Consider the following 13,895-nt stretch of genomic DNA (forward strand, 5'->3'; position numbering starts at 1 on the left):
TACTCTGAATCCACAGATTAGTTTGCAATAAACAAGTTTGCAAAACACACCACACTCCACTGTGTCCATTTCACGCTTTGTCTTTCCAAAACATGTAAACATGAAGACTCAACACAATAAGAGCCCGATGATAGAACTGAACTCAGGACCTTCTTGCTGTGAGGAAACAGTGCTAACCAACCAAGGGACAACTCCCACTAGGTCATTTTTCTTTCCAAGCTCCATACATTACCATGACCTGGATGACAGAGAACCTACACAGACACAATGCTAACCACTGCCCTATAATGGTTCATGTTTTATGTAAAACAACACATGTGATAACTGGCATTTTTCTCCACAAACAAGTGGTTTAAAACCTAGTAAAATCAACTCTTGCTCTCTTAATCTGACCTCTCTACATTAATTGAGGATTTTTATTCCATTTATTAATGTCAGCTTATTTATATATTCTAAATAGATCCATGGTCCAAAATTTGGCATAGACACCTATTGGCTTACTCTGAAAACATGAAATATAAACTGTATCAAGGGGTTAAATTAAGAAGGCGTTTACACCTCTGTCGCACGTATTCACATTATGTCATTGTTTTGTTCCACCATCTTCTTCTTTTTGTTTGCTCCCTCATCACCCTCACTAATTAGTTCATTAACTAATTCCGCAAATTTCTTAATAGTCGTGGTCTACAAGGCTGCACAGGTTAAGAGGGTGTAGAGCACGGGGATTAGCACAAGCATCCCTCAGGTTCACATGGTTCTTATTCTGCATGTGTGATTGCTAATCTTAAGTGACAATAATGCATGCAAAGTCAAACACCCAGGAATAGAGGATGTTTGGCGGTCCATTTGCTAGTAGAATAGCAGAGGAGACACGCACAGTGCATATTAGTTTAGGTTTCATTTCCCCTTAGAAAACCTCTCAACTTAGCTCTGCACAGAAAAAGTGTGAAAAAAATCCCATGAGTGTACAAGCTTCTATGTGACTGACACTGGCACCAAACGCTAATGAGCAATAAAACAAAACACACAAAGTTGCTTCTTTTTTTTTCATTTGAAGCAGCAGGCTTATTCGGGATTAGTTTCACCAGCAAGATGAGTGGCAAAGTGTTGCACCGTGACGTGTACAAATGATGCAGGCTAATTAGAACCGACATCCACTGGCTGTTGGAATCAAATAACCACAGAAGTTTAATCACTGCGATTTCTTTCACTGGTCTTTTAAAAAAATCCATGTGACCAGAAAAAATATTATCTATAGCCTAAGATTAATATATTGTCTAAAATTTGAGTTCCTCAGGAGATGAAGCAGATTTGTTAGCACGCTAAAGCTACCAACAGGCTTTCAAGGCACTCAACACCATCTGACAGATATATCATAGTTATTTCCAGTTTTATCTGCAGCTAACTGGAACATCCATAGGACAGAGCTACGTGGACTCTGCTAAAGTCATCATTCTGTTTACATAATGAATGAAAGTCCATCCACCTTTGACCCTGCTATCAAGAAAACCATCTGGGAGATTGCAGCATATGCTTGTCTTGGCCTTTTGCTTTACTAGCCTCTCTCAGGGATTTATTTATTTATTTGGCTAGAAAAGGGAATCTTTTTCTCTCTAGAAATGCAATTTGTATGTCTTATTTCATAAATTCTCAATCTTGTGACTGTGCACGTGCTTTTAGTTTCACCCTCAATGTACTGTGCATTATTCAGTCAAGTGTTGCCAAAGATTAATAAACATAAAGGTGCAAACGTGACAATTTTAAAATGAAAAGCCAGCTGGTAATTTATTTGGGCCATGATAGATCGGATGATGTTACTGTATGTGTGGTAATAACAGGTTATTTAAAAACCCTTTGTCCACCAGGGAGCACTGTTTTGTTTGAGTACAATACCTTGAAAATAGTTCTTGCAATAAATAAATTGGAAACATTTTCCAAAATATGTCTTTGTGTTGTGCTTTTAAAAATATTAATTTAGGTCAGATATTCAGAGCCACAAAAATCCAGATTACAAATGAAATGCCTGTTTTCAGAATTTTAATTATTGATTAGTATTTTTTTATTTTAAACACTAGTTGTATCCACGTTTTAAGTGTTTATTAATACTTTTAATAAGGAATCTTTTTTTAATTTTTCTCAATTTGTTTTTTGTTTTTTTATGTGTGAAGCACTTTGAACCTGCATCAACTTACAAACACAGTTTGATTGGTTGATGGATAGTCAGTGTATTTTTGTGTATATAAAAAGCTATGTACATCATAGATGATAAACTCTGTGCACATTATAACCATGAGTCTTATCTTCTATCGTCTTTACATCTGTTATTTCACATACCCTGTTTAGTTATTGCACATAAGTCTAGCCTGTGATTGTAGCATTTTGTCTGCCATTTATCTACGTCATTGTTTTTGATGTTCGTCTGAATATCTATGAGTGAAAATGAAAAGTTCAGTATTTCCAGATCTAATGTACCACGACATGGACAGAAAATACTCTGATGCCTTAAACCAGGGGTGCTGAAACTGCAGCTCCAGAGTAGCGTTCAAACGTGAAAAAAACAAAACAGTAAAATATGAAGAAATCTGCAGAAAGAAAATTCCAAAACAAGAACCATATTGTTGTTGACAGGTTGAGGGCTGATTGCTGTTTGTAGCCAGGGTGACCAGATGAACTGCACTGCATTTTTATCCTTTGTCCCTCCTCATCCGACATATTGAGATCATGTCCCACGTTTTGATTCTTACAAGAAATATGGCTGAAAAACATCAGTGTGAAAACCCAAAGATGATCAGCAGACAGAAAAGCAGCTGAACTAACAGTCATTAAAATAGAAAACAGAAGTACACAGGTGGACAAAGACAATCACATAAGAACATAAAGATGTGTTTAAACTTTCAGTAAGAAGTTTGGAAAAGTGCATTTCAATACAATGCAGATGATTTGCCCTTTTTATGTCATCGATGCCAAACATTTAACCTCTATCGTTTACGTGTATCTATCAAGTCAGAGCCAAATGAATTCAAGTTTATTTATATGGCGCAAATTCACAGCAACAGTGACGTCAAGGTGCTTTATACTGTAAAAACCGCAACAATCCAGAGACCCACCTGTGAGCAAGCGTTTTGCAAAAGTGGGGATGAAAAACTCCCTTTTAACAGGAAGAAACCTCCAGCAGAACCGGTCTCAGCAAGGGGCAGCCATGCACTGCAACTGGTTAGGGGCGTGAGGGGAAAGAGAAACGAAAAACGAGAGCATATGGAAACAGGACAAAGCACAGGCTAAAGGATAGAGGAGAACGGCTTTAATTTCATACTGCAGTGGTGTATGTGGAGAGTGAAAAGGTGTGAGTGGAGAAGTGCTTAGTGCATCACATGAAGTCCTGCAGGAGTTTCAAAAAGGAAAGTTTTAAACCAAATCTTTAAAGTAGAGAGGGTGCCTGTCTCCTGAATCCAAACTGGGAGCTGGTTCTGCAGTCGAAGGCTCTGCCTCCCATTCTACTTTTTTAAACACTAGGAACCACAGGGAAGCCTGCAGTCTGAGACCAAAGTGCTTCATTACTGTGGTGTAATCTGAGGTCAAGACTTTGTATGTATTTCTGGATTCAACAGGGAGCCAATGAAAAGGAGACAATATTGGAGAATAATGATCACTTTCTCTTCCCTATTAGTACTCTCGCTGCTGCATTGGAGGCTTTTTAGGGAACTATTAGAATGACCTGATAAGAATGAATTACAATAGTCCAGCCTAAATGCAATAAATATTCAGTTATACTATGATACATGGTTTTTCTGCATCACTCCAGTAGAGGATATTTCAATTTATGGGGGGATATTGGGCAAATGAAAGAAAGCAGTACTACATGTTATACTTGTTTGATGTGCACACTGAAGGAGACATCCTGATCAAAAATGACTCACGGTGTTACTGGCAGTTAAGATAATGCCATATATAGCAAGTATCCAGTTAGTTACCATGTTTTAAGTAAATTTGAGACTACTTCTCAGACTACCTTAATCTACTTGGACAAACAAAGACTCATAATGAATTTCAAAGTAGGCTTAAATATGCTAATAGATATTTATTCCTCCATTTTTACAGTATATGTAACATATATAATTGTATAACTCCAACAAAAACGTGTTACAGTACTAAAGTGCAAAGTTGAAGTATCAAATAATCACAAATACCTACTGCAGAGAAGAATAAGGTTCAAATATTTTAATTATTTTTGATTATTTACACCTATCAGTAATTTTAATACCAGCAGACTGACTTTTGTGGCTCAAAAACACCTCTACTAATTTGCCAACGCCAAAGCTCATTCATTCCTGTTTGCTTCCCATTGGCTATAAAGCTGCAACCACACAGGGTCACGCTTGCATGCTTGCACCACCTCGTCTGTCTACACTCCGGCCCTGCTCCGAGTCCGAGCTTAGTGTGACTCCATGGCCACGTTTTGTGCGCAGCCACCATTCACCGGTATTTGATCCATTCCGGCGATTTCTTCCCGCTCAAAGCCAATCTTGCTGCAGGGAGGAGCGAGCGGAGTGCAGCTGAGCGGAGCAGAGCATCATCACAGCCCGCATTCAAGAAACAGGCAAACACAGCACTTTCCCCCCCTTTTTTTAATGTCACTTTCCATCACGTTCTAGCCTACAAGTCTACAAGTCGTTAACACGAAGAAGCAGCTATATCCCATGTGGACACATATGGAAGCCGCTTGTCTCTGAGGAACTGGGAATCTCTGCCCAGTCAAGGGGAGACCCGCTCAATTGTTTCCTGCGCCAAGAACTGTAAAGACATGGTCATCACACGACATCTGGGGTAAGGACACCAGCTTTTCTGTCCCTCTTTCACAGCAGCCTCAGTGGCCACATTAGAGCTCACATTAGAGGAAACTATCGCGCTCCAGCAATGCCGTGTTGGATTAGGACGTAGAGCCTCTTCTTCCTCCATCCAGCCGCTCTCTCTCACACACACACGCAGACCTCAGCTCTCATCCTTTTGTATTTGCATCCTGAGTGAATCACCAGTCAGACATGACCACCTAGCTGCTGCTGACTGAGCTAACTGCTGCTAGTCGTTACCACACGGGGATGATGATGATGATGATGGTGGTGGTATTATCCACAGGCTCCAGCACATCATCATCACCACATCGTGATGAAGCCCCCCCCCCCCAAAAAAAAACAAAAACAACAACACACACACACACACACACACACACACACACACACACACACATAATGAAGCATTAAAGTAGCAAGGCTGATGATGTAGACGTAATGCGTCACTGACATTTTTACCTTTTTCACTGAGCTCCATGCTTACTGCTCCAGTCCCATTTAGACTAACTCCATGACATCATGCTGGAGCATTACTTAACAACACGACCTCCCCCCTTCATAATCTCCTTTACCCCACTTATTGTGCTGCCAGTGATGAAACTAATTGAGAGTTAGCCAACTTCTGGTGCCAATGACAGGACGGCTCCACAATCTAGCCTCCTTTTTTACCCCCAACTGAAGGTCAGCCAGTGACTTTGCAGCTGTTTAAAATAGCCTCCAATCACATGAATTAAAGAGCAGCAGAGGAGACTGGGAGATCTCAGTGCATCTGTAGTTTTTGGCTGACATGCCTTCTTGAACAGGGGGTGATTATTGATTCTTTTATATACAGTACTGCTCGCCTCTTCCTGCTGAAGGTGCCCCCATACCATTTACATTATATCCTTGCAGAGCATATATGCCTTAATGACTGATAGAGGGATTGCGTTCTGGTTATTCCTTTCTTTGCCAAGCAATTAACGTAAAGTAAAACAGTAATTACACCGACTGACTCGTTAAATTAGTTGAGAAATGCAAGCAGAAAGTTGAGGGTGAGTTAAAGCAGTATTCAGACGGTCTGATGACTCATGCACGGCCATCCCTTGTGTTTGCTTTAATGAAGGGTTTTTGGTAATTACCAGCACGCCACTTGTTTATTCTCTCTTATTAACCTCATTTGCTTTGTTTTGTTTCCTAGAAATAGGGTGTTTGGTGTCAAATTGTAGGGATACTGTTGAACTGGGATTATGGAGGCGTTTAAGTCAAACATCTAAAGCTAAATGCTGCGTTATCTCAAAGGGACTTTATCTGAATCACAACATTATATACAGTAGTTCTTAAGACTATTGCACTGTGTGATACCCAGGTCTACCCAGGTGATGTAATATGCAGCGTTGAGAAACCGGCTCTGTCCAGTTGGGGCTGTTTTTTAAAAAACGTATTTGTAACAAATCAGACAAAACTACTTAGTTAGCTGCTCATTGCTTCCAGATGTCGCACGAGATCTACGTCCATCTAAATGCGCAGGTAAATGTTCAATATCGACCGCCATGCATTATTAGTCAGCTGTAAACTCAGACACCACTTGTCCTCAAAGACCCTGTAATGTAATGTAATATAAGAACACGAGTCTCCCTTTGTTGGCTCGCTTTAAATATGCAGCAGTGAGGGGGTGGAGGGTATCAGTGGACTTGTTTTGCTATAGCGTGCTGATCAATAATGCGATATTCTGTTCCTTGAATGTGGTGACAAAACAAACAAGCATGTCCTTCTACCCCTGTCAGGGCGCTGGTACCATCACACGTCATCGTATTACCTGTTTGTGACGAGCGGCGCCCTTAACGCCTGTGTGGCTTTGCGTTTAGTGTGTTGACAGCAGCCAACGTGAAGTTTAAAGTGACTTTGAAATGTGTTCCAGTTTTCACTGGTTTGTTTAGTTCTGGGTCTTCCTGTGGTTGACATATTGAGTGTCTTAGGCTCAAGTTTGCTTTCTTCATCCTTCTCAGATCTCACAGAGCAGGGCGCGAGATAGTGGGATTGCCTTCTCCCCCTCAAAAGCCCTGTAGTGCTCTTCTCGGCTTGACCTCTATCAGAATGGATGATAGCTGCTCCTTAATTTGTGGACCTCTTGTTGATCTCTGATGGAGACCTGTGGCTTTGTTCTCGCCACCCTGACTAGGAGAAAGACCCTGCAGGCTGTAGGAATGTGCATGTTACTCAAGGAAACTGTTGTTATTATTGCTGGTGCTGTAAGTTTGCGGTTTCCTGAAACGAGTCAGTTAGTCACTCTTTTTGTTGTGTTTCGTTCCCTTAAGGTAAGAGAGATTATAGAAGAACAATTCAACATAACCTTTGTTATCCTGTGTGCTGTGACTGCATCAGCAGATTTCTTGCACCAGGCCTCAAACATTAAAAGAATGAAAAAACTGAACTCAGTGCTTAAATGTCACTTTGTACTGCCCGAACCTCAGAATTACACTTTTAATATTCCACCAGGGAAATTTTTGGTGTATGTAATATTCAGTTATACTATAAAAAAGACAAGATACTTGGTTTTTACATCTTTACTGAGCTGCCGTATCTGTCAATTGCCCGAGCAGTGACTACAAATCCTGCAGCCTATCTGCTGATAGTCATGCCACCGTGAAATCCCCCGATCTTGCCTGATCCGTTTAGTACTTTGACATGGAGACTGTCTGTGAAAACCAAGTACCAGAAGTCTTGGGATTGGTGTGGCTCAGGCAGTAAAGCAGGTCCTCCAACAGTCAAAGATCGTTGATTTGATCCCCGGCTGTAAGAGTGTCCTGAACCCAAAACTGACACCTCAATATTTACAGCATTGTCAGCAAGGGTAATGACCACTCTGTAAGTTGTATATATGTTATAAATACACTGGTATTGTAGCCTGTATTGGCAAATTAAACCCTTGCTTGCTTTATGCCAAATAATTAATTTAGCTTGTTTGTTCAGCTTGTCGTAAGTGTCCCCAGAGGGTAATGAGCACCTGTTGATGGCGCTGATCTTAGGTTAAATTATTTTTTCCGCATAGAATTTGTTTCAAAGTTTTCATCATTGCCTTTGACTGTGAAATCCCCTCTCCTGAAACTCAGTTTCCTTCCTGGAGCATGAAATGAGATGGAGAAAAGTTTTATGTGACTGAGCATAGAGTGCATTTTGGAGTAAACAAGAGAGATGGGAAAAGGCAAGTTTTGGGGGTTTCTTCTCTTTTTTTCTAGATAAGTGTGTAATAAGTGTGTAATACATCAGCACAGAGGAACAGACGAAAAGGTACAAAAATGCATCTTTAATTACTGTTGCCCAGCTACCATGCAGTGCAGGTTTACTTAAATAAAACAATATATATTGGCACTGGTGCATACATATATCTGTATTCATAACAAACAGTATCATGCAGTTGCTTTAAGGCACTACTCTACCCATTTTCCTAATCAACTGTTGGTTTAACCAAAGGCTAAACCTGCAATAAATAAACAACTGTTTAAGGTTTTTAATATGTATTCTCCATTATTAGTAACCATCTTACTTATCATATTAAGAGTTTTTGTGTCTTTATCTTTAATGTGTGTATTTATTATTGTAGATTGTAGCTGATAATGATTTTTCTATAGGTTTTAAAGGTCAAACTACGGATGGACATTACACACCACCTTGGGTATAAATGCTGTGGTCTGTGGCATGGTTCATGTGCCATACATTTGTCTATAAACATAAACTAGAAGTAAATAAAAATTACGGATCTGTTCATAGCACATCTTCATGTCATCGGTAGAAGAACTATCGCTCTGATGTTTCACAGGATCATTCAGCGGCAAAATGTCCTTCCATTTTTTAAGGTTCGGTGACGTTTCTCAACTTGAGGCATTCAGAAAATGTCGACAGAAAGACCCTCCCAGCTGCTTACAACTGCCTCTTTTGTTCCTTTACATGTCTGAAAGACAACTGAAGGATCCTCTTTGTCTCCTAGGATCGGAAATCTTAGAAACCACAGTCCATTATCTGACTTTCAGACTTTCAAACCATACTATCACAAGGGGAGGTTAAGGAGGAAATTGAGTGCACATATTCTTTTGTAATTATAAAAAAAAACAAAAACAAGGAGCCTTTTCCCTTTGGCATATAGTGTGCAGTGTTTGAGTGAAGTACATAGAACAGTATAGTTTTTATTGCGGTCTCACTCAGCTCACTTCTATTCAGTTTTATTGCTTTAAATGGGAAACGCTGAAGCACAGCGGAAGCAGATGCTCATCCATCATCCATCATTACACAGAATATAAGCCATCAGGGCCGTAAAAACAATAAATGAAAACAAGGAAGATGAAACCAATAAATAGGAAGGAGTTTATATAAGATTACATTGGCTTCTTCTTGGAGCATCTTTGTAGTTTATCTACATAAATACACCAAACAGAACTGCACATTTATAAAGATGCTATAGTGTTTGGTTTGACTTTGCAGAGATCTTGACCAGGTGCTTCAGAGGTGTTCGTCCTGTCTGCTTAGAGCTGCACCATAATCACAGTGACTGGATTTAGAACAATAAGCTCATGACTCATCGGACGTTCCTCAGCACGATGACTGGCTTTGTGTGGCGCAACGCTGCCGTCCGTCTAAGTCAAACAGACATTTATGATGCTGGCACCTGCATTTTCTTGTGAACTGAAAGCTTCGGTTAAAGCCCCAAACCTGCTTGTTGTGTCTCTGAGCAACGGGCTTACCAAGAATGATCCGATTCAGTACGTAAATGCCGACTCTTCTTTTGTTTGTTTTTGTTTGGCTTTAATAAACAGAACATTGAATTCATGTAGTCAGTGTTGAAACTATATCTTCTGCTGAAGTGAAACAAATGAAATGAAAGCTCGGTTGCATGCTTTCACTTGACTTTTGCTTCAAGGTCAGCAATTGTTATTGCAAATGCTAACAAACTAGAGCCTGCATGCTCGCAGACTAGCAACAATATAAAACTGTTAAACTTACACTCAATGTGCTCATCACTTTTGCTTTCTAATTAGGTCAAGGGGATTAGATCTGTTAAATAGATGTAAGTGGAATACGCTATCTGGATGGATTTAGTGCCGTGTACTGTAGCTTAGAGCCTTGGCTGGCTTAAGAGAGTGCAGGATGATGACGTTGTTAAAGGATCTGAATTATAGATTACAGTGTGTGAGTATGCTGCATGCTTGCTTGTGATCGTGCAGAGCTCCTCTGTAGAGTCTGCATTTCCTTGGCTCAAGGGAGAGCCTAGCAGAAACATCCGGCAGTTAAAAACCACAGGTTGCTCCAGAGTTGAATACAGTATCTATGAGCACCATGCTGACTGTGCCGTGACACTGTGTCACTGGCTGTGGCAGGAATTGATAACCCTGCATTTACACACAGTTTTCAGAGGAGTCTTTGTTATTGGTAAAGTTTTTTTTGTATAACCAGTTTTGTTTATTTGGTTTTCATTTCATTATTAATGAGAGATATTTTAGTTTTGTAGATTTTAATAATCAATTTTTTAAGGTTTCACTCTAATGCTGTGTGTTTAAGATTATCCTACAATATAAATGTTTTAGTCTCGCCTGATTTACTAGATATGAGCATCATCTGTCTATTTTGATTATTTAATAAGGTCTTCAGCATTTAATAGGTTGATCTAGCTAAATTAGATAATAAATAAACAGGCCACATTACCGCTGTTTGCTTTGCGTAAATTTGGCAACCTCTCGAGTAGGGCTGGGCTATATCGTACCGTTCACGGTAATACCGGTGCAATGTTGGGCAACGATAGGAAAATGAAACATGGCGATAGAATATGGGTAAAACGCGCATGCGCAGTGCCCATGTTTACATATGCACATGGCGGAAAAAGCATGGCGGCGACGCAGAATGAGAAGAGCGAAAGTGGATCGTTGAATGAAACCATGAACCTGAACTGGTTTGTAAAAATGCTGCAGCTTCACTGGTGTGGAACTGGTTTAGCTTTCGTCCGTCAGATACACAACAAAGCACTATTTTTGGTAGAGCATGCTAGCGGGCCGTCGTTATTACCGTGTTGTTTGGAAAATACGGCGCACTTAAAATCAATCCTTTGATTTTTCTGAAAGTCGACAGAGCCCCTTATAATCCCGTGTGCCTTATGTATGAACTCTGGTTGTGTTTACTGACCTCGAAACGATTTTATGTGCACGGCGCTCGAAAATCTGTCAGATGTTTCAGTACGACTTTGCTGAGCTACGAAGCCGCACCGCTTGATGGATTGTGGGAGCGTTACGGCTATCGTAGGCGGAGCCTCGCGGAGTGATACGTGCTGTGCTTCAACATAATGTTACCGTATTGTGTGTGTATAAGCTCTTTTTAAGTGTTGTGGATGTTATACATGGTTATGCTGAGGATATGTCGGCCAGTTTCCACTGGAAATGCCTTTTGGTTAAACTGTCAGCGAGGAGTTTGCACTGTTACGTTTTTATATAACTTTAATGCACATAAAAACAGCTGCTTGTTTCAGTGAAAATACATTGATGGTTTTTTGCACTAATAAAGTTGAGGAGTTGTAAAGTATTTTGTCTCGTCTCAATTATATCGTCAGTTATATCGTTATCGCAAATTTTCAAATGTATATCGTGATAAATATTTTTGGTCATATCGCCCTGCTCTACTCTCGAGGTCCAAAAGCCACATCGTCAACACTGAGGCGCTTGATAAAAAGAGATATTTGCCCTTGTAAAAGTCCAATAACATCGTCGGTGTCAAGTGTCTCAGTTTCTCAGCTGAACAGTGTTTGTTTTCTACTGTCTTGCGATCGATGTATGTTTTAACAGTGGGACCTCCAGAGAGCTCAGACAATTACAGAGCAGCACTGCAGGCAGTATTATGGGTGTCAGCGTGGCGCAACACAGTGCCATGACTAATGATGAAAATGAGTACACCCTGCTGCTACCTGAACATAAGGTTAACCAGACATTTTGAATCCAATATAAATCTTTCTCCGCCTTCACTGTCTGATGTTTTAAAGGTTACCTCACTGGACAGTGTTCTCTTGCTTGTTTGTGTGTTTATGAGGGTTTATACAGTTTTAACTGGTTTGTAACAATGCAGATAGAGCAGATGTTTTCCTGTATTGATTTGATGTCCTCTTCTAAATTCAATCATTATGATATTTGTAATTAGATGTTTAAGGATTTATGTCACAGTCTTATGGGATGATCTCAGTCTTGTGGAGGGGAGGCAGTGGTTGTAGTTGACAGTTAAAAGTGGTAGTTGCCACAATTCCTAAATTTAAACAGAGTTCAGTCTAAGGAAGTACAAATATATAGTTTGTCCCTATAGGTTAGAATAACGATCCACCAGTTGTGAAATTCTGACCAACATACCAATATTTTCTTTTTTTCATACTGTTTTAGTTCCTGTTTGGTCTCCATAGTAACAAAAAAAAAATACTCGTTACAAAAATACAAAAATAAATGACCTTTTTGAACATTTAGCCCATAGGTGTCAAACTCTGTCAAATTTGGCCCGCAGCCTACTTACATTTGGCCCGCGAAGCCATACCAAATTACTATCAGAGCTGGCCTACTGGTATTATACAGCTAATATATATATTGTTTAGTATTAAGCTTTGCTTGTTCCATATTCAGTTTTTCAGCAAGACGTGTTTGAGTCCATAAGAAAAGATTCATTCTTATATCTGGAGGAATAAATATATTTCAATAAATATTAACGTTAGCCCGCAACTTTGTTTCAGTTTTGAATTTTGGCCCACTGTGTATTTGAGTTTGACACCCCTGATTTAGCCCATCCGATAGCAATGTGACAAAAAGATAAATAAACAGATAAATACATTTAGGTCCATAATTTATTGGGCAAATATACAATTGTTCTAGTTTCGGCTCTGTACACCAGCACAGCAGATTTTAAAACAACAGCTGTTGTTTGCTTAAGTCCAGACGTTCAGCTTTCATTTAGGGAGTTTTACAAAATTTTTGTCATTAACTGTTTAGGAATTCCAGCCATTTCTAAACACAATTCCCCATTTTTGGTGGTTAATAAATAATTGGACAGTTTGTTTCCAGATGAGGAGACAAAAATGCTCATCAGTCAGTTTTGTTATTTGATGACAAATAAAGCAGACATATCTGAAGTTGATTAAAAGTGTTGAATTTGTCACGGTTCTGCGTCAGTGACCCAGTGTTTTGTGTATTGTTATTGTAATTTGTGATTTCTTGTGTTTAATATAAGTTTTGTCCAGTGCCTCTGAGTTAAGTCTGTGGATTTCCTGTTTTACTTTGAAGGTCTGTCTCGTGTTGGTGTATTCTGTTTTGCTCACCTGGTCTTATTTTGCCCAATTGGTTCCAGCTGTTCCTCATTCTCCCGTCCTGCTTGTGTATTTATAGTGTGTGTCCTTCAGTCCTCGTTGTCCTGCCATTCCTGCCTGTGTGTTCCGTTCACGTGTCTTTTCAGTTTTGTATTTTACCAACAATAAAGCTGAGGTTCTTTTTGAGTTTATTTTTGCCTCCATGAGTCCAGCTCTTGGGTCCTTTTCCTGCCTCCCTGCGCACAGACCATGACAGAATTTTGGTCAATGTCTGTTGTGTTTAAATGTTAGAAGTTCTGTATAAATAAACTGACTTGTAACTTTTCATTGTAGTTTCAAATATAAGGTCCGAAGGGGTATCAGTGGACATGAGGGATGTCATCATATCCAGAAGCAAACTAAATATACTAATCAGAGAGACAGCAAAAACTTTAGGAGTGGCCAAATCAACAATCAGGTGCATTTGCAAAAAGAATGAATGAACTGACGAGCTCAGCAACACCGACAGGTCTGAAAGAGCACAGAAACTAAAGTGCATGATAACAGAATTATTTCCATGGTTATTACAAATAACTTAACAACATCCAACTCAAGTTGTACTAGAATGATGGAAAGAGGAGAGAAAGCATTCCACATGATCTGTTATGGTGGAGGTAATATTATTGCACAGGCATGTATGGCTTCCAGTAGAACCGTGCCACCAATGTTTATTCATGATGTGACTGCTGATTGAAAGGGCTGAATGAATCTCTTCT

At 39.7% G+C, this 13,895-nt stretch overlaps 1 protein-coding gene across 5 annotated transcripts in view; it reads left to right on the plus strand.

Moving 5' to 3' along the window:
• Positions 1 to 4,507: 4,507 nt before the first annotated feature.
• The window catches only part of osbpl6 (oxysterol binding protein-like 6), a 49,266-nt gene continuing 39,878 nt past the window's right edge, over positions 4,508 to 13,895 (plus strand). For all 5 annotated transcript variants that reach the window (XM_082509447.1, XM_082509449.1, XM_082509450.1 and 2 more), the window contains exon 1: positions 4,508 to 4,824. The gene's annotated coding sequence lies outside the window, so the exon portion shown is untranslated. The remainder of the gene's footprint in view (positions 4,825 to 13,895) is intronic.

Source organism: Aulonocara stuartgranti (assembly GCF_965226115.1).
Source record: "Aulonocara stuartgranti genome assembly, chromosome: 16".
NCBI classification, from domain to species: Eukaryota; Metazoa; Chordata; class Actinopteri; order Cichliformes; family Cichlidae; genus Aulonocara; species Aulonocara stuartgranti.